At 38.8% G+C, this 25,100-nt stretch overlaps 1 protein-coding gene across 5 annotated transcripts in view; it reads right to left on the bottom strand.

Annotated features, from left to right (window-relative positions):
- The window catches only part of DLG2 (discs large MAGUK scaffold protein 2), a gene marked incomplete at its 5' end in the record, with an annotated part of 887,937 nt that overhangs the window by 709,076 nt on the left and 153,761 nt on the right, over positions 1-25,100 (bottom strand). The gene's annotated exons all lie outside the window — the stretch shown is intronic.

Consider the following 25,100-nt stretch of genomic DNA (forward strand, 5'->3'; position numbering starts at 1 on the left):
TTCTTTTTTAAAGGAAATTAGTACAAAGTACAGTCATTCTCTTTAAAGTTGAGTAGGAAACTGTGTAAAACTGATACAGAAGTGCTACAAGCCAAGTCATTAGCAAATAAGAGATTGCAATCTATTTGCATCCACCAATCTGACTTCATGAATATTGAGTAGACCTATCTTTATTTTCTAGTTTCTAGAATTTTCACAGCATTTTATCCTTCATCCCCTGCAGGATCTTTAATCTCCTTCCCAAATTGCAGATTTCATTTAGATAGAGGAAATACTCTCATCATGATTAATCGAGAGCTGTCCTATAAGACACGGTGGCTTTGGCAAGTGCTCAACTTTTGGGACATTTCATTAGCTGTGCCCTCTGGAATTAACAGAGTTAACAGCTTTTTAATGTCAATCTGTGCTTGTGGAATCCTAATAGAATGATAAAACAAATGGCAATCCAGCAGATTTCACAAAACAAAATTCCATGCTTTAACACAACACACTGGGCATTAAGAGCAGGACCCTGGTCTACATATCTACATGGTGGGTCAGCTAGATATTCACAAGTTTGTTCATTAACTCCTAAAAGCAAGTACCTTGGGGTGAATAGGAGAAAGACAGTTTCCACTGAATCCCACCAAAAAAACCCCAGCCCCAAACACATACACACACAGTGCTTATGGGCCTCTGGTGTAGGGAAAAGAACATGAGGTTTACAGTCAGAAAATCTGGGCTTGAGTTTGGTTTGGCAACCTCCTGATTATATGTGTTGGAGACTGAGCAACTTCTTGATGGTATGATCTGGGGGCAATTACACTAACTCCATTTGCCTCATTTTTTCCTTCTCTGTAGAATGGGAATGGAGATGATCACCTTCTGAAAGAGTTGCTTGAAGAATAAGTGAGGTGATATATTTCACATGCTTTGTAAACTTAAATTTCAGAATCAATGCTAAATATTATTATTAGTGTCCCTAAAGATGAACTACTGTAAGAATATATTACCAGATGATTTGTGAACTGTTTATATGCCAGAGATGTCAATGTTATGTTGTTGGCTACAATTGCACTAAAGAAAACTAAAGATTAGACCACGTGAAGCACTATTTATTAAATCGATATTACTTGCCCATATATAAGAATGTGCACATATATCCTCTTTAATTTCCACAAAACCTTATTATGAAGCATCATTATCACTATCCCCACATTATAAATGAGAAAACAGAGGCTCAGAGAAAATGAGAGCTTAGATTTAACACTGGCCTTTCTGACCTCAAAATCCATTTTTCCACCCTAAGCTGCCCCCTCATCTCAGTATCTAGGTGGTTCATTGCAAGTGTCCTGCAGTGATTGAAGATCTCTAGTTAGAGCAGCATATGAGACTGAGGCAAAGCAAAGCCACTCTGCAGGCAAGAGATTCCGTAAGGTCTTGCATATGCCAGACATTGAAAGCAACCCGGTGATGCCTGAATGGTCACTGGTATTGTCCTCCTAGTCTGTGTTTCAGTTTTGACTCCCTCTCTTCTATGCTTTCTAATTGGTTCCCAGGATGACCCAAAACATTTGGGCCTTGTCTCCTGGATCAGACTAAAAGCTTTCCAAGTATCACACCCAATATTTATATTTTCCCCTATTATCTATTACAGTTTAATCAATAACTATGCATCAATTGAATTCAACCCATCTTACTTTTGTTTTTCCTGTTATAAATTACATTAATGTGGTCCAGGAATAAATTTTGTATGGAAACCCCTTTCTTACATGATGCCATTTATCACTTTCATCTGTTTATGCTGCTGTTTTCTGTTTCATGTATGTAGATTTGGTTCTTCTAATCAGACTCTATATTTAAAAAGTGACAAGGATTGTATACTTTCCTAGAATTCTTCACAGCACTTGGTATACTGAAGGATCTCATTAAATACTTAGGAATTATTGACTAAATGTAGCTACAAAGTATAGGTGCGGGTATAAAGGAAAGTCATGCCTCTTCTATAGCTCAGGAGAACATTTCTAGAATAACTCCAAAATCTCCTCTGGTACCAACAAGACTGCGACTACTTTTCCAATATCCACTGTCACTTTCTTTCCTTAACCAGCCCCTATTGCTTAACTGTCCAGCTTTTACAAAATAATGATTATTCCATAACTGCTCATTCTAGATGTTGTGAAGTACAATCTATGTTATGTGGAAAGCTCATTGCTCCTTTCTGGTACTTAGAAAGGTCCAGAATCCCCCATTAATGCCTGTATATATTAAAGTCACTAAGAAACAGAATGTATGGAATGTGTGAATCCACAGACACAGCACATACATCTGACATTGGCAAACCCCTGGCTTGATCACCAATGAGATGTCATGATTGGCTGTTCTGTATCCCACTGGGCTGCTACATCCGGCTCTCAGAAGATCAGATCTCCCATATCTTGGCTCTAGCACCCTCACAGTCCTCTCCAGACTATTTTCACAGAAGCTTCTTGGAATCTTTAAGGTTCTCAATGGCACATATCAGCAGATAATAAAAATCCCAAGTGGAGACAGAATGCAGTCGAATTCTAAGTCTGGCCCATGAGTATGCTCTTCTCACCAGTTGTTAATTTCAGATCTCCCCTTGGGTCATTCTGGCTTCTGTTTCTTTTCTCACTTTTGAAATCATGTGAGTCCATGCCAGTTTGATCAAGTGTGGTTTCAGATTCTTAATACCAACCAATTCTCTAGTTACTTTTGTTGTTTCTCTAAGCTTTATCTCTACAATGTGTACTGCCCTGCTGTATACACAATCTCCTTCCATATTGGGTATTCTATTTAATTGAACCTCTAAATCAAACTGGTGACTTAGCAGAAAATCAATCTCTCTTAGGCAGCCCAAACTATGAGATATAAATGGTTTGTGTTTTATATTACATTCTCTTCTATATGGAGAAAGTCAGTTTAAAGCAAGAGGGAAGTATAAAGCTAATTGTAGAGAAGCCAGAAGCCAATAGAGAGAACACTGAAAAATTTAAGTTGTTAGATCAAGTTATTCATCAGTTCCAGCCCTCTTCAAATTATATCAATAACTTTGTTTATGCTGGTAAAAGTTAAGCTCCTGCTGTTTGCCACCAAGAAAATGTAACTAAAAAAGAAACTGACATAATGAATGCAAATTATCAAAGGGGTTCATTGATTCTTTTTTTTTTAAAGGTTTTATTTATTTATTTGACAGAAAGAGAGAGAGAGATATCACAAGTAGGTGGGGGTGGGGGGGAAGCAGGTTCCCCTCTGAGTGGAGAGCCTGACGTGGGGCTTAATCCCAGGACCCTGAGATCATGACCTGAGCCGAAGGTAGAGGCTTAACCCACTGAGCCACCCAGGCATCTCCAGTTCATTGATTCTGACTGATATGTTTGCTCCTTGATATTTGCTAAGTGCTAGATTTGAGACATACTTCTGACATATATGGGCAAGTGTTCACCAAGTCAGACATTCAGGAAGCCAGGTCAAGCAAAGTACAGGCAAGGAAGGCACAACAGCCAGTCAGCCAAAGAGCACACTCTGGGAAGCTTCCATCTGACCAGTATAGGTTCACCAGTGGGAAGGTCACAAGATTGAACCTGGGCCTATATTTAAACTTTTAAGAAGCAAAATGGAAAAGGAGAGAAATCCACACAGTCAAGGAACCTAAATACAGCAGAAACTGAAAGTAACATGGATGGGGTTAGGAACCGTGCAGGGATTTCAAATGACCTGGAACAGGCAAGTTGAAGACAAGTGGTTGTCAAGCCAAAACAAGTAGGAAGTAAAATATGGCAAGAATAACATGTCAGCTGCTTTTGGGGCACAGTATCTCTGGTTTATCTTCTCAGGCTTAAAAGCCAAGTCTCCTGAGTGTGCAAGAAGTAACACAGGTCCTATAAGTGACGTTCATATATGGTATGGCATGACAAATTGCAACACAATGGAATCTACTGAAAGTTTTTAAAGGAGTCCATTTGTGTATGCATGTGATTTCCCTGGGACAGCTAAAGATCCCCAAAGTTCAAGGTAGATAGAAATTAGCTGGCTTAGGTCAGCTGCTACAAGGTTATTAATAGTCTAGCTTCACAATTCACACACACACAATTCACACAATTCACACATTAGGCTGAACCCCAATCAGACCATGTCCTAATTCTAAGCACAGAAGTAGAATATTGGAGTTACTACCCACATCAGATCTGAAATGAGATCTCTAACATTAAATACTGAGTTGGTACACTAAGGATTGAACTCAGGATAACTTTATTTTGTTTCAAGTTTTCCCCCTAATTTACTCCACTATATTGGCCCATTCTGGAAATTTAAAAAATGTGATATGGTTGGCGTGGGGGAGACTTCTACCTCAATTTCCTACCTTTTGTTTTCCACTAGACATGAAACCCTATCTTTCCTCTCCTTTCTCATAATCTGTTGAGCTAGAGCCCCACATCCTTAGGGCAGGGAGGGTCCTACTCCTACATGAAGGGTTAACCAGGAACCTGCAATTGTCCCTAAGCATCATCATTCTGAAATCTCAGAGTATCCTGACCCAGCCACACCTGGACCTTCTGAATTAACGCTGAGGGGGATAGTAATAAGGTCAAGCATTTATATCACACCTATTTGTATCAATTAATTTATTCAATCTTCACATAACCTAGTGAGTCAGGATATTACCATTATTCTCAGCTCACAAATGAAGAAGCAGAGGTTAGTAATTTTCCCAAGGTCATACATATGGTAAAGAGACCATCTTCAAACCTAGACAGTATAGCTCAGAGTTAATTTTGATAATTGTGCTCTACTGCCTCTCAGAATGGAACTGGACTTTACCAGAGCTCTTTGGATTCTTTTTTTTTTTTTTAATTTTTTATTTCTTCATTGTTTTTGCACCACACCCAGTGCTCCATGCAATCCGTGCCCTCCCTAATACCCACCACCTGGTTCCCCAACCTCCCACCCCCCGCCCCTTCAAAACCCTCAGGTTGTTTTTCAGAGTCCATAGTCTCTCATGGTTCACCTCCCCTTCCAATTTCCCTCAATTCCCTTCTCCACTCCATCTCCCCATGTCCTCCATGTTATTTGTTATGCTCCACAAATAAGTGAAACCATATGATACTTGACTCTCTCTGTTTGACTTATTTCACTCAGCATAATCTCTTCCAGTCCCGTCCATGTTGCTACAAAAGTTGGGTATTCATCTTTTCTGATGGAAGCATAATACTCCATAGTGTATATGGACCACATCTTCCTTATCCATTCATCCGTTGAAGGGCATCTTGGTTCTTTCCACAGTTTGGCGACCGTGGCCATTGCTGCTATAAACATTGGGGTACAGATGGCCCTTCTTTTGGCTACATCTGTATCTTTGGGGTAAATACCCAGTAGTTCACTAACAAGTCAGAGGCCAGCTCAAAACAAAGTTAGATATATCCATGCAGATCCTGGCTGGGGCCAGAGCCCACCCCACCTCACTCTGGCCCAGTTACTGGGCCCTTGTGTATCATGTGAACAGGTTAATGGCACAGGCATAGCTTAGTTGACTCAATCAGGATTTTTTTGAGTAAGCTCCAAGGAAAAAGTTTTGGTAAATAACATATTAAAGACATATTAATGAGAGTGAGAGAGAAACAAAAGAAACAAATCTACTCTAGAATTATAAAACTTTAAGCTGAGACCTTAAGGGTCATTTAATTCTACCTTTCACTTTATAAATACGGAAATGGAAACAGAAATTAGGTGGCATGCCCCAGATCTCACAATCACTTAATATCAAAACTGAAGACAGGATAACAACAACAACAAGAACAAAAATAAACTGTCAAGCATATATTAAATGACTATTATGTTCCCAAGGCTTTGGTAAATACTTAAGATGCGTCAGTGCATTTACTTCTCAAAATGTTTTAAGGAAAACATTATTGTTTCCATTTGGAAAGACAGAAGAAAGGAAGAAAGGAAGGGAGGGAGGCTCCAAGTATCTAAGTCACTTGCCTAAGATCACACATCTAAGAGGACCACAACCAGGTTTCAAGCCCACATCTTTCTAGCCCCAGATCTCATGCTGATTAACCACCACCATCTCCTGATTCCTCTGCTGATTTTTTCCAGGCTACATGATGGAATGCAGTTATTTTCTGTCCTACAAGTTGCTGGCTCCTCTTTCACTGTCTGATGAGAAATTTCTCACCGTACTGACTCAGATTCAATTCCCCAATTCTCAGAGGGTTTCTAAGTCCCTTACCCCCACTCAAAAAATGGGACAACACTATTTTCCAGTTAACCTATTTCCTGAGAAGTTAGCTGGAGAAATAATGCATGTGAAGCAAAAAGAGAGATATTCCACAGGTGTAAGTTTATATTATTTATTACTGTGGCTGTTTTTGTGTTCCTGGATTTTCTTTTCCTTTTCATATTTTCTCTCTACAAGACCAGCCAGGTGCATGCAGTTTGATCCAGGAGAGCTCTGAGTCATCACCAATAGTAGCACCACATGGTTCTGGTCTGTACCCTGTTTTGCCCTTACCCTTCAGTGACATAGTCCCCTCCTCCCCCGCACCATGTAAACCAGTAAGACACTCAGGCAATAACAGGGTGGTGGGTGAATGAACAGTTAATTGTTGGCAGGTTAATGATGATGCAGGATGTCTCAGGGGAACAACTCTGGACGAAGCAAAGACCTTGGCCCCTCTGCCTAACATTTAACAAAATGCACAGATAGCTACCCAACCAGCTAACTAGCAGCCTAGCTTGGAACACTGGGGGAAAAGGGGGTGCTTGGTGGCTCAGTTGGTTGAGCATCAGATTCTTGGTTTTGGCTTAGGACATGATCTCCCAGTCTGGGGATGGATCCCCACTTCGGGCTCCTGCTCAGCGGGCGGTCTGCTTCCCCTGCCTTTAGCCCCTCCCACCACAGGCACTCTTTTTGTCTCTCTGAAACAAACAAACAATCAAACAAACAAATAATAAATATTTAATCATTTAAAAAAAGGACTATGGGAAAAATGGCAGATTCATGTTTGGCCTGAATTCAATTCAACTCTGCCTGCCTAAACTCTCTTAATAATACAAATCAGATTATCTTCACTTTACAGAAAACTGAGGCACAGAGGTGCTACCCATTGTCCCCCAGGTCGTCTAGCTGGTGACAGCAGGGCCAAGAGTCGAACCTGGAAGTCTGGTTCCTATGCAGGTAACACATAAACAACCACAAAACATTTGCTTGGGTTTGGTAAGTTTCCAGAAGTCTGTGCTAGTTAACACAACTTCCCTCATGGATCCTTGAAAACATACCATTAGTCTTTTATCCCTTTGGACTGAAGTGCTAACATCCCTGCTTGATCCTCCCTTAAAATACAAGGTAGTGTAATACTTTGCAGAACATATATACTAAATGTATACTAAAGGCCACAAGTAAGTAGGCTGAGGTAGGTACCTCTATCCTTGGTACAGAAAAGGTGGGCTAGCTTGCAGAGTAGGGAACAGAAAAGTGGAGACCTGGAACCAAAGAGACTTTTCTTTATGTTTTCTCTAGAATTAATTCCACTTAGAATAAGAGGTAAAAGTTGTTGGAACTACTAGATATCAGGGTTCTTTGGATTTCGATCCAGCTCCCCTGACACATACCTCTTTACACTTGGTATAAAAGGCAAAAATAAACGACTCACCAAAACTTCAGATCATCACTGAAACTCAAATTGGTAACTGCATTACACTGACCTCAAATACCATGCTTTATAACTTATAGGATGTGTTGATATACATTATATCATTTAATTTCCACAAAAAGAGGGAACTAACATTGATTGAGCAAATACCCATTGCGTGCCAGGCAAATACGATAAGCTTTTTACCTGTGTCTCCTTGTTTACTCCTCACAGAACCTGGAGAACCTGGTGGAATTTTTGTTTATAGATAAGTAAACTGAGGCACAGAGCGATTCAGCGAATTTCCTAATGTCAAACAGCTAGAGAAGAGGAGGCTGGGATTCAAACCCAGGTCCTTGGACTCTAAATCCCTTGCTTTTTCTCCATTTCTGCCACAAATTCCACTGATTCACACTGAGGATTTACAAACCTAACTGCCTTATTTATGCAAATACTCTCTGGAGATTGCACGAAAAATGGAGTCATTAGCTCAAATCTCAAGTGTGGTTTAGTCAATGTGCCCCATGCCATATAACCACACATACTTAATTCACTGATTCACTCCATGTGGTGCTATTCCTGGAAAGATCCACGTGGATACCATCTGCTCCTTTTTGCTAAGCCACCAAAGAGCTATAATCTCAGCAGCACAGTTGTGTTTTCCATACTGAGGTACCAGAATTCTAAGCAAACTGTCAGCCTGGTTCATTAGGCTAAGGTAGGGCTAGAGTCTTCTGCAGCACCTGGATGAAGGTCTTGCACACAGTAGGATCAGTAGGATTCACTCCCTTCCGTCTCCTTTCTTTCCATTAAGTCAAGAGTCTCACTACTCCAATCACACGCCTTGCTCTTACCTATCAAGAGATACTGTTTGCATTTCTTCTTTCTCTTATATCATGAATTAATCATGGTCCTCTTTCTTATCTACCTATCCAAATTCTATCCATCCTTGAAGGACAATCTAAAGCCCTTGACTTTCCGTTAAAGTTTCCTCAATCCTGACTGCAGGTCTCAATCTATCTAACCGTCCTGCCTTCCAAATGTAAAAGCACACATTAGTTGTATTATTTCCATTTGCACTGGATTACGAATGTTAAAGGAAAGAAATTATGCAAAAGCACTAAGCTCTGACATTCTTAATGACCGTTTCTTTCTGTTCTTATGCATGTTGATGGCTAACTGATTCATGCGTGATATTTGTTGTCTCCTTGCTGAAACTGTAATTGTTTTGACGGTGGGACTTTTAACCAGCCTCCCCCACCTAGCTACCGTCAGTGCTTGACATAAAATATACTCAAAGATATCTGCTAATGGGTTTTTAGACCTTTAAAACTAGAGCCATAGCAACAAGAGATAGGACTCATGAGAAACCCAGGAGCCCACAGCTTAGGTGAAATGGGTACAAAGGGGTAAACTGTACACTCCCCCCTGGTGACCACTCTTGTACCACTGATGCTGTGGATGGAAACATCTGGAACTTGCCATGCACCACAGACTACGCTAGTCTGAAGCGTGACCTGTAAATTAAGGACAGTTAAAAACTGAAAGACTCTTCTATGCCTGTCATACACGGGTTGTTTATATTCATTCTTTTCTACTCCTCATTACAAGCTTATGAATTACATGCTATCATTATGCTTATTATCCAGATAGCAAAAGTGAGGCATGGACCTATAATGCAACTTATCCAAGGTCACTAGACTAATAACTAGTGGAGCCAGGTATCACTCTTATTTTTTTAATATTAAATTTTTAAAAATGTGTTAGTTTCGGGTGTACAACAGAGTGATTCAACAATTCCATACATCACCCTGTGCTCATCATCACAAGCGCCCTCCTTAATCCCCATCACCTTTTTAACATATTCCCCACCCCCTTCACTCTGGTAACCATCAGGTTGTTCTCTATAATGAAGAGTCTGTTTCTTACTTTCTCTCTCTCTCTCTTATTTTTTCCCCTTTGGTTGTTTTGTTTCTTAAATTCCACATATGAGTGAAATCGTATGATATTTGTCTTTTTCTGACTTATTCTGCTTAGCATTATACTCTCTAGCTCCATTCATGTCATTGCAAATGGCAAGATTTCATTCTTTTTTATGGCTGAATAATATTATACATATATTATATATAATTAAATATTGTATCTATCTATCTATATCTATATCTATATCTCACATCTTTATCCATTTATCAACTGATGGGCACTTAGGCTGCTTCCACATCTTGGCTATTATAAATAATGCTGCTATAAACATAGAGGTGCATGTATGCCTTTGAATTAGTGTTCTTGTATTCTTTGGGTAAATACCCAGTAGTGTGATGCCTGGATCATAGGATAGTTCTATTTTTAACTTTTTGAGGAAACTCCACACCGTTTTCCACAGTGGCTGCCCCAGTTTGCATTCCCACCAACAGTGCATGAGGGTTCCTTTTTCTCCACATTCTCATCCATACCTGTTGTTTCTTGTGTTTTTGATTTTAGCTACTCTGACAAGTGTGAGGTGATATCTCATTGTAGTTTCAATTTGCATATCCCTGATGATAATGATGATGAGCATCTTTTCATGTATCTATTGGCCATCTGAATGTTTTCTTTGGAGAAATGTCTGTTTATGTCTTCTGCCCATTTTTTAATTGGATTATTTGTTTTGGGGGTGTTGAGTTGTATTAGATCTTTACATATTTTGGATACTAACCCTTTATAGGATAGGTCATTTCCAAACATCTTCTCCTATCCTGTAAGTTGCCTTTTAATCTTATTGATTTTTAACTTGGCTGCACAGAAACTTTTTATTTTGATATAGTCCCAATAGTTTATTTTTTGCTTTTTCTCCCTTGCCTCTTGAGATCTATCTAGAAAGAAGTTGCTATGGCTGATTTCAAAGAAGTTACTACCTGTATTCTCTTCCAGGATTTTTATGATTTCATAGGTCTTATATGTTTTCATATGGCTTTATAAGTCTTTAATCCATTTTTAATTTTTTTTTTTTTTTGTGCGTAGTATAAGAGAGTGGTCCAGTCTCATCTTTCTTATGTGGCTGTCCAGTTTGCCAAAAAGATCACTCTTCATGACTCCAAATCCATACCTTTGTTGTAATACCACCTTGTATAAAGCAAGGTAGGTAGCCCTGGAATTGTTTCATGTTCTAACTTACCTCCAGCTGTACATTTCAGAAGTTGGAAAGGCAGAAAGAAACATGAGGTTTAATGAAAAGTTAAAGATTCAAAGATCATGAATAAAGCAAAATGGCATCCTAAGAGCTTGCTAAATTTTTCAAATGAGTGTGAAGACCATATCAAAAGATTCACCCAAAACTAAACATTCACTTGAAGTCTCATGTTTTACCTTAAAAAGTTCTCATAGTTTTAATATTTTACTTCATAACTATTTTTTTAAATACAAAAACGTTTGAAGTTATTTATAATGTAGTCAACCTAACATCTCACATAGTTCTTGCATGGCTATCAAAAGTTAAACACTTTATGTCCATGGAAATAACCACAATCCAGTTGAGGGATTATGTTACTGGCATAAAGATGGCTGGACTGGGAATGAGGAGATTGAAGCTTTAGACCCAGCAAGTTCAGTAACTCAGGGTGAAAAAGCAATTCACTGAGCCTCCCTACTCATTTCTATATTTGAGGAATAGGGAGTGAAATGTATGACCTCTAAGAGTCTATGTCTCATCAAGGATTTGATTTCACTCATAATAAATTTTGCTCTGCTGGGAAACACTAGAAAGAAATAAGGGATGCTATACAAATCTTCTTTCTGGATAATGATCTCTGCTTTTATCATTCAGATACAGAAAGAAGAGATAATGATAACAAAGCCATGGTGAGGGGCGCCTGGACGGTTCAGTGGGTTAAGCTTCTGCCTTTGGCTCAGGTCATGATCCTGGGGTCCTGGGATCGAGCCCCACATCAGACTCTCTGCTTGGCCGGGAGCCTGCTTGCCCCTCTCTCTCTGCCTCTCTGCCTACTTGTGATCTCTCTCTCTCTGTCAAAGAAAAAGAAAGAAAGAAAGAAAGAGAGAAAGAGAGAAACAAAGAAAGAAAGAAAGAAAGAAAGAAAGAAAGAAAGAAAGCCATGGTGAAATAAGACAAAAATCTAATTGGGAAAAGATCAGTGATATAAAATGGCTTCCAATGAACTGGGCAAAGAAAGGTGACTCCAAATGCATTTATGATCATCTTGCTCTATGTTTATAGTCTGCATTTTGTTTTTCTTGTGAATCAGTTAATTTTCTGGCTTCAAGACCATGCAATTAGTGGCAAAAAATTCCCTCCCATATTAAAAGCTCAAAAATATTTGAAGTGAAGTAAAGAAGTCTCACCAAGCTCCTCCTTCTATCCTTGCCTTTCTCCATTTTCTATAAGCCTTGTCTCCAAAATGAAGAATTTACTAACATCCAACCTCTGTTTCATTTCCCTCCCTATCAATCGTAATTTGATATTAGATCATACAGTCAAAGTTTAAAAACACAATAGACTAAAACCATGAAAGCCTTAAATATTTCATATTTAGATTTCTTATTTTTTTTAATGAGAGGAAATGTTAGGAAGAGAGACAAAGAGGAGATAATGAGTTTGGTTTACTGTTTTACCATTAGTAACCCATAATGTGCTCATGTCCATGTTAGATTAGAAGGTACTTCAGTACCTGCTTCTGAAACATAGCACTTGGGCTGGGTTGCAGAAGGAACAAAGCAGAAAACACTTAAGTTCCATTTCCCTTATTTTAAATTCTGATAATATCTAGAAGTCTATCAGTCTCCCTTTAGCCATTCTGTCTTCAAAATTAATGTTATATTTAGAATTATTTTCATTGCGGAAAAACAGAAAAAATAGGTTAAAAAAGAAAAGAAGTGAATGAGGACTAGAAAAATAGAAGCTGGCTAACTACCGCTAGCATTTGCTCATGCCAAAGAATATATTCTGCAGATGTGTTTGTATATTGTCATTGACTAGGCAATGAACTCTTTGTTCCACGGGAAAGAGCCTACAACTCTCCAGGTCCAAAATGCCAACCAGTTCCTAGCCCCACAGCTGCCCTCGCTTCCCAGAGTGGCAATGTCTATGTCAGTCTTGGTTTCTCAGTTTTCCGACGGCTCCCTTCCTCGCTGTTATTTTGCAAAGCAAAGGCTCTGCTTGCCAGTTAACCTCCTTCTGGGCTCGGGATAAACTACAGTTTTGTGCTTCAGAGTAAAGATGGAAGAATATTATCTGTTGATGTGGGCTAGAGGAGAGAGTAGGAAACAGTATGAGAGAAGAATAAAAGGAAGAGAAAGAAGGCATAAAGGAGGTTGTTTTATGGTGTGTGGGGACTTGGCCACAGTGGAGAGCAAAATGGTAGTTCTCAGGCTGACTCTCCACTTTACTCTCAGACCACTTTGTCCACTGAAACTATAAATTCAGACATACTAGAACCTTCATTTGTTTTATGAAAGATTTCCTTAACTGGAAAAGTGATGATAACTTCCTTATGAATATAATGTTTGCAACCTCACATTTTTAAAAAAAGATTTTATTTATTTATTTGACAGAGAGAGAGAGATTACAAGGGGGTAGAGAGGCAGGCAGAGAGGCAGGCAGAGAGAGAGGGGGAAGCAGGCTCCCTGCTGAGCAGATAGCCAGATGCGGGGCTCAATCCCAGGACCCTGAGATCATGACCTGAGCTGAAGGCAGAGGCTTAACCCACTGAGCCACCCAGGTACCCCTACAACTTATATTTTATGACCCCTCTTTGCAACCACAAAAACTCAACGAAAACATTCACCTGTTATGTTTTTATGTTATAGGATGAGCACTTCCTAGGCTTGCACTTGGAGTCAGCAGATAAGGTGTCTAGGGCTGGTTGTGTCACTGCAGAATTTGGTCAGGTCACTTGACTCTCTAAATTGTTTCTAAGGCTGCATATAGCTATGAATAAGGATTGGGTAATTCCTGACTTTAATATTAACCTAATTTTGAGTATCGTAAAAATAGTAATAAGAGGAGTTTAGGATTTGGGTCATCTGACTGAGATTTAAGAACTTTCTCCTCACCCATATTATGATTTTAGCCTTATTGAAACTGTCAAATTTTCTGTTCGTGTATAAAGGGAGATATAATTATTCTTTGAGAAGCAAACGGGATCATATGTAAAAAGCCCATGAAATTTGTGAAAGGATGCATTGGGATAACATTAAAAATTAGCGGTATAAATAATGGCAACCCTTCCTGGACACTTTCTTTGGTTAGACATTGTGCTAAGGGTTTAACTCACACTATCTCATTTAAACCAGAGACAACCCTCAAAGGATCTGTATAAAACCTAATTTTACAGAGAATGAAGCTGAAGTCCAGGAACGTTAAGCAGGCATTCAGACCCAGATTTCTCAAAGCAGCTAAAACTCTTGACTTTTGAGCAAACGTACACAGGATTGAGCTTCCAGTCTTAGTAGTTGTGTCTTACGCCTTAACTACTTCTGATTCCAGCCACTTCAGGTATTTCAACTTTAATTCTCTTATAAATAATATGGAAATATTAAAACCTGCTTTGCCTCCCTTGCCAGGTTATAAAGAGAAAGAATGTAATTTACGCTGCTTTGAAAACTGTAACACGATAAGCAATATAAGGAAGACAGCATTAGCAGGATAGCGGGGATCTCGCGAGCGGCAATAGCAAGAACAGCATATTTTCAAGATAAAAATCAGAAACCCTGGGGCGCCTGGGTGGCTCAGTGGGTTAAAGCCTCTGCCTTCGGCTCAGGTCATGATCCCAGGGTCCTGGGATCGAGCCCCGCATCGGGCTCTCTGCTCAGTGGGGAGCCTGCTTTCCCCTCCCTCTCAGCCTGCCTCTCTGCCTACTTGTGATCTCTGTCTGTCAAATAAATAAATAAAATCTTTAAAAAAAAATCAGAAACCCCATTGTTGTTAAGCATCTCTCTGCTAAGTAAAAATATCTAAATGAAGCTTACAGAAGTACAACATATCTAGTATTAGCTCATTAAAATTTTTAAGGATTTGATATGTGTGTGTTTTAATTTTGTTTTGCTACTTGGAGGGGGACTGATATTACTAGCTCTGAACAACTGCCTATTTTCCTGTTCTGTAACAAAACTGTTTTGGGTCCTATTTTTGCAGTTTTTGGAGTGGGTGGGGAAAGTGGGAGGGGCAGAGAATGGGCTTTACTCTGTTGTACAGTAACGTATATCCGCACGGATACCCATTGTGATGAGTCAACATAAACATTGTACAGTAGGCGCAACAATGGGATAAAGAGAAGACATCCTGCACCTGGCATTAATTTTTCATGGACTTGAGATGCCTATGCACAGGAATCACAAGACCAGCAGTCAAAGAAAATGCAAATTGCAGAAGAGAGGAAGATAAAAAAGATAGCAAGTTCTTGCTTTTTGTTAAAAAACAAAAGCAACAATCTCATTCCATTTTACCAGAAATCTGCAAATGCTCATGCAGTCCCAGGCTGTTGCAATTATTCAGGTCGCTTCTGATGTATTCTCCCCCCTCCCCCCCCACCTTAGGTTGAATATCTCTATAGATTAAGAGTCATCTTTGTTCCTTTACTAATAGGAATTCCATTAATAGCCTTGTTCATATTCTTCAGGAGGAAATAGACTGAAAACTGGGGTATTACTAGACAGGAGTGCGAAGTGAGGCTAAGAGGAATAAAACCGAGAGATGAATCCGACATGATTGAGGATGATGAGTCAAGTAATATTTAGAATCCAGAAAGGACAAAACACACTTGGAACACCATGAACTAGGACTGAAACTCATCATTGAGCAAATCCTATTTAGAGCTGACCTAAGCTTACAATGGCTCAAAGTCAACATCCAGGGACCAAAGGCAGGGTCTGTGGGCTGAGGAGACAGGCTTTAAGGAGGAATTCCAGACAAGAAGGATTATTCCCTCATTATCTTCCCATTGCTGCCCAAGTTCTCACATTTTAGGTATTAATCAGCCCATGCCGATTTATTGGGCGAACATCATATTTAAGGCACTATACAAGGAACTGCAGAAAGTAGGTAGAAGAAGCACATCGTGTTGCGCTGTAAGGAGTTTACGGTGTGATGTAAAAATAAGAGAAATGCCTCATATCTTTGTAATACAAAGTCGAGCAGTAGCGTAAGAGAAATAGGGGCAAAGTCCCATGGGGGGTGTGAAAGAGAAAGGCCGGTGGGATTAGGGTGAGAAGGCCCGGGTTCTCTCCTGGTCTTACCACTGTATGATTTTAAACAAGGTAGCTGACTGCCCTCCCCCTCCCCCATCGAAAATGGAGATGATAATATTGGGGCCGTTTCATGTTGGCCTTGTGACGACTAAATAAGAAAGAACAGATTAAAGCAGTGTGTGAGCACGTTTTCTACTCTTATTTTTCTTCAGAAAGTGTTGTTAATGAGGGTTGAAATAATGAGGGAGAAGGCATATAGAAGTCTTGGGGAAGGTGATGTGAGTTAAGTCGTAAATGAGGGAACCTCACCTTTGAAACCCAGTGTACTCAGCTGATTTGTTTTCCTTCTCTCCAGCTCTTGTTCTGCTCTTTCTTGAAGGGCCGGTTCCTGTCCGTGGACCACTAGCCACTAACTGGCCACTGTCTTCGTGAAGGTTCTCTGGTTGCAGAGAACAGAAAGCCACTTACAGGAGCTTAAGCAAAATCTGAACTATCAGGTTGAAAGGGCAGGAAGCACAGCAGGTTAACCATGTGATGAACAGAAATTAAGGACTGGGGATTCTGAGAGACCCAGGAGGCCTCAGTGGCCTCTGCCAGTCTCTCACTGTTCCTCCCAGGCTCATCTCTATCAGTATCTTTCTCAGGGACCATGTGGTTTCTCAATTCCTTTTCTCTTCTTACATTTATCTTGTATCTGTACATAAGCTATCTCTGTTTCTCTAGGCATATGCCCTCACCTCCACACAGGAGTTAACCCCGTGGGCCAAGCCGTATGTAGTAAGGCTAATGAAATTAGGTGTCTGAAAGTCACCTCTACTTTCCACTGGAGATTCTCTTCAAAGGCTCCAGTGCCTTAGTCTGAGCCTGAGTTATCCAGTGACTTCTATTTTTTTTATTTTTTTTTATTTTTTATTTTAATAAACATATAACGTATTTTTATCCCCAGGGGTACAGGTCTGTGAATCGCTAGGCTTACACATTTCACAGCACTCATCATAGCCCATACCCTTCCCAATGTCTATCCAGTGACTTCTGACTGATCTGCAGGATGCCTGACCTTACAACATGTAGCCTTGTTGTCTCTGTCCTTCTTGCCTGGTACTCAAAGAGGAAGATCAGGAACTGGGGAAAGTTGATAGTCCTCATTGCACACTACTTTTCTATGCCTCAGGGACTTTGTACCTACTCTTTCATCTTTTCTTATCTCCTTCACCTGTTTTAAAACCATCCCAAGACTTCTCTTTTCTGTCTTCCTTCCTCATCTTTTGCCTCCAATCCAGGCAGATCGATCACTCCCACCTTCCAGCATCTACTGTGGCTTGTGCATTCCTTAATTGATGCTCCTACCACACTGTGTTGCAAACAGTTTGATCTTAGTGTTTTTTTCCTTATTCTACTGAATCCACTAAGAAATGAGTTCTGGAGTCACATAACCGGTTTCAAAGTCTGGTCTTTCCGTTTACTAGCTATGTGATCGTGGGAAAGTCACTTACCCTCTGTAAACTTTGTAAAATGGAGAGGAGAGTGCGCACATCAGAGAATTATTGACAGGTTGGGTGAACTAATGTGTCAATTGCTTAGAAGAGTGCACAACATAAAAGAGGTTCTCAGTCAAGACTGTCACTTTTCTACTGTAAGTACCAAGCCCAGGATGTGTGAGACAGGATGTACTAGTTGTTTGCTAGGGAAATTAACATGTAGTTTAGGACTAAAAAAATGTTTGGGAAAGAATATTTTATTCCATTTGTCTTGTTTGCAGAGGTTTTGCAAAATATCTACAGTTGCTATACTATTCTGATAAGAGATGTGTTTCTAGATATGCATAAGTGCAACTCTGAGAAGTGCTGTGAACAACTTGCATAGGATAGCATCAAAGGGTGAAATACAGAGATATATATATATATATATGTAATTGGTTATTTAGTGTTTGTCTTCACCCCTAAAATGTGAATGCCCTTGGGGCAGGTTTAAGCTTGTCTTATTTACTGTTACATGGTCAGTCATATTACACAATTTTCAGATACATAAAAAGTTAATAAATATTGGTCGAATGAATGAACAGATGGAAAAATGGACCGCATCTGCACAATTAGGAAGTGCCTTTGCTGTCCCCTCCACTTGAAGGTCCTCTTCCTCCACATCACCGCATGCCAATATTCTGTTTAACCTTTAAAATCTAGCTGATACTCTTCTGTGAAACTCACCCCTTTCCTTAATTCTCACGGTAAGTCATGGGTACTTAGGGCACTCAACACTTAGTAGCGGGTGTTAGAGTCATCTGTGTATCCACTTGAAAAAATTCCTCATGAGCAGAATTCTGTGTAGGTTTCATCAGGGTTCTCCTAACTGATTCATCTCAGTATCTCTCCCAAGGCTCGGCAAGCTGCGTGACATTCACATTAGACAAAATTAAAACACGATGACTAGCAGCATAAGGAAAATCAACTTTGTTCATTGCAGCAAGAAACAGTGGGGTGCCACTTGGGCAAGGGGTAATGAAGTGTCTCTTCCAAAGTGATGGTGTCATAAAAGTTTAAGTGTACCTTCAGGTCCTTGGCCTGTGTTTGGACTGTGTCTGGAACATAGCAGGAGCTCAGTGAAAGATGAGTGAAGTGAATGAACTAATAACGAACAGAAACACAGGTCAGTCTATGAAAAGAACCACTAATTATGGGACTGTTTTTACAAGCATATCTATTTACTTGAATAATACAAGAGCGAAACCTTTGATTTGCCTGGACCCCAAAGATACTGAATGTCTAGAAAGATGTGCTTATAGCCCTAACGATGAAACCAATTTACAGGATTCAAAAGAAAGCTTCTTATCCATCTATCTAATAAATATTTACAACTCACGCTGGCTGGCACTTAGGCTAAACATACGGGAAATTCTGAGTTGCTTTTCTATACTCTAGGCTCTTGGGTCAAGTAGATGAATCTGCTTGAGTTTCCAGATTTGATGTCCACCTCATCATTATAAGGCATATCTGTTATATGAAATCAAGTACTGGAGCACTGAAGGACTTCCCGGACTGGCTTCTCTGTCTGTGTTGACTGTGTGGGACAATTACATTGTCCAGCTATGAGTTACTTTAAGTTTCCTTCATCAAGCTAAACTTTAGGCTGTATGGGCAGATTCTCTGGGGTTGACTGTATTATGACTTGAGATTTTACCTCAAGTTTATTATTAGTTCAGTGAAGTACACTGACTGAAAAACTCTTTGTGTTCCCTCGCTCATTGTGTGTGCGAGACACGGTCCGGTTGCGTTCTAATGATGTGGTAGAAGTACACACCTACAGGAGATGTACAAACAGCATTTACCTACTTGTGAAGTTTTCAGGTTAGGTTTCCTAAGAGAGTTACATAATATGGGTCTACATTTCCTACACATTACTCATTTCTAGTATTTTATTTGAAAAGAGAACCAGTTTTATTTTAAAGGTGGTAATTGATTAAATCAATATACTCTGTCATTTCCTTGACATGCTAAATACATCATGGCAAATATACATATTTTGGAATTTATTTGTATATCCCACATAGTGAAGGGTATCATTAGGCAAGAATATCATGCATTCATGCATGTATATGTGTGTATCTATGAGTGTATGAAACACATTATCACTGGGTTTAAAAAGTGTATAAAGTATGGAAGAGTTTTTGTTCTGAGATCTAACTTTCATCTTCCAACAAAAAATAAACCGAGGCTCAACTTAAACAGATTTATCTCCAACTGATAGCAATATTTTAATAATAGGATATCTTCTAAAAGCAGTTTTCATAAAATTGTGATGATATAATGATATATTGAATGCAAGATTTGGAAAAAAAAATTGAGATTTGAGAGATTGGCAAATTCCTAGTATCTTCTAAAAAGATTTAGAGGCATCAAAATGAAGCAAATCCGAATAAAACTTGGAGATGCCTCTGTGTGTGTGTGTGTGTGTGCGTGTGTGTGTGTGTGTGTGTGTGTGTGTGTGTATGCAGTAGAGGGAATTAGGAGCAGACCCAAGAATGAAATAGAGTTGCCCAAGGAATAGGGGAATTCAATCCAAGGCTATTTTTTCCCATAAGGCTCTATCCCCTGCATTAACACACTGCTGCTCCCAACATCACCCCATTGCAATGCTTTAATCAAGGTTTATTGTTTTCTCTAGATGGATTTAAATGGAAATAATTTTATGAGGTCAGTATAGACAAAGCTGTTGACGAAAACTGCTGTGTATTAACTAGAAATGCTAGAATTGGAGATTTTTTATTTGATTTCATTTCTCAAGTGCTCACCAAGCACCTTTATTGTGCTAGGCACTGTGCTAGACCCTGAGGATAGATGCATGCTCTATTTACGGAATTCAAGACAGGAAAATAAGAAAACAAACACGTTAAGTGTTAGTTCCTTCCTTCAACTTACTTTCCTTTTCTCTTTCACTCCAAGAAGTTACAATATAAGAGAGAAGAAAACACTTATAATAAAATATGTTAGGTGATAAACTGGAGGTGCATGCAAGGAACATAAAAGGGAGGAAATAATTGCCTGGCTAGAGAAAGCTCCACAATTAGGTGATATTAACTTCACAGAAAATATCCTACTCCTTGATGAAGCCAAGGAAGAGCAGTTTAATAAAGACAGTTCAATGTAGAGTCATTATGACTTAATCTGATTTAGAGAGCTTTTCACCAATGGTTTTTAAATTCCTCACAAAAATGATGTTTTGTGTCTTTAACAATCAAGGTCACTTTATAGAGATCTGACTACAAAACGGTACTCCATGAGAAGAACTCTAAATGTAGCATAGCCTTTGAAACACTCAGGTGATTCCCAAGTTACAGAGAAAAACATAATGGCACCTAACTTGAGTCAGTTGAAAATAACTTGAACTTCAAAGATTTATTCCCACTATGGATAGAGGAATGTCTCTTGAGTTTCTGTGTCAGAAATAATGTTTTTCTTGAGAGATTCCAAATAAATTTTAGCAGAGACTAATTGTTGAGAGTGCTCCTTAATTCTTAATTCCTTTATTCTTAAACCTCAAAACAGATCTAATTAAAGAATCAACTATCTAAAAACTCTTCTTCCAAGTCCCATTTACTTCATCTCAGCCTATCTGATGTAGGTAGCATGGGTCCCCTGGTTAAATAATTATAAGCACAAACATTACTTCTGCAATAAATAACACAATGACACTGACTTATTAATTCATTTTATATATCTATATATTTCTACCAATTATACTTACAAATTTCTAAATAGTGCATCACTGGTTTACTAAAGGAATAGTCATGCTTTTAAAGAGAGATTTTGTGGTGGATTTTACTTGAACAAGCAGCCAAAATGTAAGAACTAACTTTTGGATTCTTGATCTATGTATCATACCTACTGCAAAAGATATTCAAGCCATTCTAAGGCGTTCCAGGGGCATCAACCAAGAAATATGAACTGTAAGTTGTATGAAATATCAATTATGAGAAACACCAATTGTGTTCCCTTTCTCAATACATGTTACTGTTAGAAACTACTTTCTTTAGGGGGATGAGTTTGCTTGCATCACTGTTTACTCTTTCTCATTGATCAATGTCTGACTGTATTAAGAATTCAAACTTCATACTGAGAAAGGCAGAGATATATTTACCCCAAACAAGAGCTACAGAGAAGATACCACATCTTTAAATGCATATAATACATGCCACTTATCCACAGCCATAAAAGGAAAAAGAAACAGAAAAAGAAAAAAAAATCTTTAGGAGAATAAAAGGAAATTTTCCTTACCGGAATGAATGCATGTTGCATAGCCTGTTCACATTGTTTTAAGGAAGCAATAGTATCCCACAAAAGCTGATAATTTTCAGCCCGGGAAGCACTTGGCCGTTGCATAGCGAAAGCTAGTAACACTCAAACTGAGCTCAAAGAACCCAGTTGAAGAAGGAAAAAACCCTGCAGATCTGTTACATAAACTTCTTAATTAGATCTGCTACACAAACTGCTATCTTAAGACTTTAAAAAAAAGTTAATCAGAACATTTCTTTTGGGGGATAACTGGGCATGACTTGAACAGAGACAGATGTTTTCATTGGGAAGGATTTTCGTTCCCACACTTGTGAAAAGCAATCCCATCAATGTTCCCCTGTCTTCACACGGGTCTGGCGAAACTGCACATACCATAAGTGTGTGGGGGGAAAGAAGTAGGAGGGAAAGAGATGTGAAAAAATATTTCTACCAGAAGATTTGGGTGGCAGGCCATGAAGGTAGAATTTGAGTAGCTTGTGAAAAGTATTAAAATTGATGGGAGTGGATTACATACACACACATATGTACATGTGCAGGTGTCTACACTTGTCTGCTATGTGAGAAATCCAATTATATACATTTATTCTCACAGTGTTATTTAATATGTCCAACTCTCTTCTCACTTTGGTTAAGATCTACACATGACATTTTTATCTATGGAGAATTACCGTGTTTATTAACTACAGAGTTGTGTATCTGAAAGTATCGTCAAGACTAGCCACAAGGTTCCTAGGTATAGGAGGCAGTCAATTATTTATCTTGAAATTTAAAAGCCACGAGAACACCTTTCTGTTGCTTTATGTATTAGAGAAAAGTCCCATTTATTTTGTCATTCTAAGAAGAATTCGCAGCATTAACGTCAGGAGAATCTAGCCTTTAAATAGTCTTAGGACTAGAGAGTGGTCTGCACAGAATCGGAACATGTTAATTCCAGAGAAATTGGTTACACACTTTAACAACAAAAAGGCTAGTCCAAGGCACTAAATAAAATCTGGATGACAGAATATAGTGACATATCTTGAATGTTCTTTCACCTAAGACAGGAGCTCACAGAGTAAAGTGAGTCTCTACTAGCCCCCTCTAGTCTCTGTGGATTGCTCAGTAGGGGGTAGTGCATCTTAAGAGAATGTGCTGAGTTCTCAGAAGTTCCAGAAGAATCTATACTCAGATCTACTTACATAGCCAACAAGGAGAACATATATTCCAGCATTTCTAGAGGTAAGGGGGTAAACTAAGGGCAATACATAACATAAAAAAAAAATTAAGTCGTACTTTTAATTAACCTAGAAAATCTAGGGAGTACAAAACAAGGTACAAGTTACAGGAAACAGTTTGACGACATAAATGAAGGATTTTTGCTGTATTATTTTTAGAAGAGGTGCATGATTTGGGTTACCTAGTTTTTCTGCATTTCTGTCTTGGCGATGGCAGATTAGTTCATGATAATGACCTTGTGGTGTGAAAATCTCAAAGGCTGAGGGCCTTTTATCTCAATTATTTTCCAATTTTTATTGAAGGAATTGGAAGTAGAATTGATCTTCCAAAGTTTTACCTGGGCTAATTTGTAGGAAGATTATTTTTCCTTAACATCTCGGGAAGACCCACCATAAGGCTATTCCCATTAGTTTGTTTTTCAGTATCAATTCAACCAACCTTCTCTTTTGCTCATTCATGATGTTCTTCTGTTCAGCTCACACCCACCGTCCCTCCTCTGCCTTCATTCCTGCCCTTAGACTCCCCCATCTGCCCCAGCCACATGCTTCTTCCTCATGCACTGTCGACCAGCCAGCCCACAACTTCCAGAAAATATTCTTTCACTAGTAAATGTTCTGTATTTCTTAGCAAATAACAAGAAAATATAAAGTTGGTAAATTAGCCTCCAAAATTCCAGCCATTCCTTTCTGAATCCCTTGAGTCAATATTCACCGTTATTTCATTCCCAGCAGGATCATCTGTCCTACCTTGTACTTCCTCTACCTCTTGTTCATCAGGTCCCTTCATTCTTTCATTTAAGCAACATGTCCCAAAAGATCCTCCTTTCTTTACTTTTTAGAAAAAAGGATAGATAATCTGCAGTCTATATGTAGGAACTCTACATAAAAAATGACCTTAGAATCATTCATTCATTGGTCCAATAAACATATTAAGCACCTCTCATGTGCTACACTTTTTGATTGTGCAATGGACAAATGGATATATTAGACGCTGAATCTGCCTTTAAGGAGCTTAAAGTCTAATTAAAGGGAGGATACATGACACAAATAACAAAAAGCCACGTTAGAAAATGGTTAGTGCCATAAAAGAGATAGCATATTCACAAAATAATGAAAAAGGAAAAAAAATACATCCATTGGGGAAATTAGGGCAGCTTCATGGAAGATTTAGCACTTTGTTAGAGCTTGAAGTTAGGTAAAATTTGGATATGCAGGGATAGACAGAGGACATTCCCGGGGAAGGAAAAGTAGAACAAAAGCAGAGTGGGAAATTGGAGTCCATTACTGGTTGGTTTGGAAGGAACATGACACTAAAAGAGCTTAATAGTAAGATTTATACCAGAGCCAAAGCTGCTCTTAACTGCAAACTCAGTAGCTTCCTATTCCTAATGCCAACCAATCTTAGCTCTACCCAATTTTTTAGAGCATCAGTGTGCTTTAACTCAGTGAAATTCTTCTTAAACCTCGTGAGGGGGTAATTTCCATTTATTTATTCCCCACTTTTGAAGTAGTGCATTGGTATACTTTTGGAGGCTTTAGGTGGCTTGCTTATTTAGGTCATATTACTTACTTAATGACTTCGTCTTTATTAAGTACCTATAACATGTTTTATACTCACGCCCAGTCACTGTTGTAAGTTCTGTGATCTATTACTTTCAACTTTCAAATGGAGTACAACATGAATCTTACCTGATCAAATATGTGACTTGGCTCAACTTGGCTCAGATAACAAACATTTATTGAGCTCTACTATGTGCTCAGCACGGTGCTGGCAACAAAGAATGCAAGGATAAATATATTTCAAGACTCTGTTTCTTTTCAACTACTTTCCAATATGCATTTGCCCCTGCTCACAAAGTACAGTGTACGTATTTTCATCCTGAGAGCACAATGCCTGATATATAATGACTACCATTTTTCTGTTAAACACAGTCACTAAGCTATATGTCTATCATATCTAAACACACTGCCATGCCCTAAATTAGATTATAGGCCTTAGAATGTCTAAAAGTACTTTCTGTATGTCTCAATTCCTGAAGTCAAATTTTGATAAATCTAAAGGGAGTCAGGTTAAAGAAATTCACTGACCACAGTGAAATTATGTTAGAAATCAAAGTAAAACAATCTCTGGAAAGTCCCAAAATATTTGGAAACCAAAAAAAAAAAAAAAAAAAAAAACCCACAAAAAAACAACAACAAAAAACCCCACCACTTATAAATAACTCACTGGCCGAAGGAAAAAATAAAATAAAAAATAAAAAAAGAAATTAGTATGTATTTTGAAGTGA

Source organism: Martes martes (assembly GCF_963455335.1).
Source record: "Martes martes genome assembly, chromosome: 10".
NCBI lineage: Eukaryota > Metazoa > Chordata > Mammalia > Carnivora > Mustelidae > Martes > Martes martes.